Here is a 1,127-nt window from a genome sequence, read left to right as displayed (position 1 = left end):
ACTGCGCGCTTGTATGTTAGACATAATGAGACAGACTCCAGGATTGAGAGGAGACCCCAGGGACACATTCTCTGGACCTGCCCTACCCTCTATCACTGTGTCTATACTGTGTGATTGAACTGCGCGCTTGTATGTTAGACATAATGAGACAGACTCCAGGATTGAGAGGAGACCCCAGGGATACATTCTCTGGACCTGCCCTACCCTCCTTCACTGTGTCTATACTGTGTGATTGAACTGCGCGCTTGTATGTTAGACATAATGAGACAGACTCCAGGATTGAGAGGAGACCCCAGGGACACATTCTCTGGACCTGCCCTACCCTCCTTCACTGTGTCTATACTGTGTGATTGAACTGCGCGCTTGTATGTTAGACATAATGAGACAGACTCCAGGATTGAGAGGAGACCCCAGGGACACATTCTCTGGACCTGCCCTACCCTCCTTCACTGTGTCTATACTGTGTGATTGAACTGCGCGCTTGTATGTTAGACATAATGAGACAGACTCCAGGATTGAGAGGAGACCCCAGGGACACATTCTCTGGACCTGCCCTACTCTCTATCACTGTGTCTATACTGTGTGATTGAACTGCGCGCTTGTATGTTAGACATAATGAGACAGACTCCAGGAATGAGAGGTGACCCCAGGGACACATTCTCTGGACCTGCCCTACCCTCTATCACTATGTCTATACTGTGGGATTGTACTGCGCGCTTGTATGTTAGACATTATGAGACAGACTCCAGGATTGAGAGGAGACCCCAGGGACACATTCTCTGGACCTGCCCTACCCTCTATCACTGTGTCTATACTGTGTGATTATATTGTGCAATTTCCGTCTAGTAATATAGAAACTGACTCGAAAATTTAAAGAGAAATCTTCTCGACCTCTTCTACCCAATATATCTATGTATGTGGGTTCATCGCCTGATGGTGTGATATCGCGTTCGGAAATTTCATCATTTTAATGTCTTTACTGCCATATTTAAAACGCCAATAACTCTCGCAAACCGTTTTGTTTTTACTACCATTTCTCACAGTTCATTACACTTTATTTAATATTTCAAACACAGAGTTAAACAGTTAATATTGGAAACGATGATAACGGGATTGTTCTTATTTCG

This window comes from Homalodisca vitripennis, chromosome 3 (genome assembly GCF_021130785.1).
Source record: "Homalodisca vitripennis isolate AUS2020 chromosome 3, UT_GWSS_2.1, whole genome shotgun sequence".
NCBI classification, from domain to species: domain Eukaryota; kingdom Metazoa; phylum Arthropoda; class Insecta; order Hemiptera; family Cicadellidae; genus Homalodisca; species Homalodisca vitripennis.
This window is presented reverse-complemented; position numbering follows the sequence as displayed.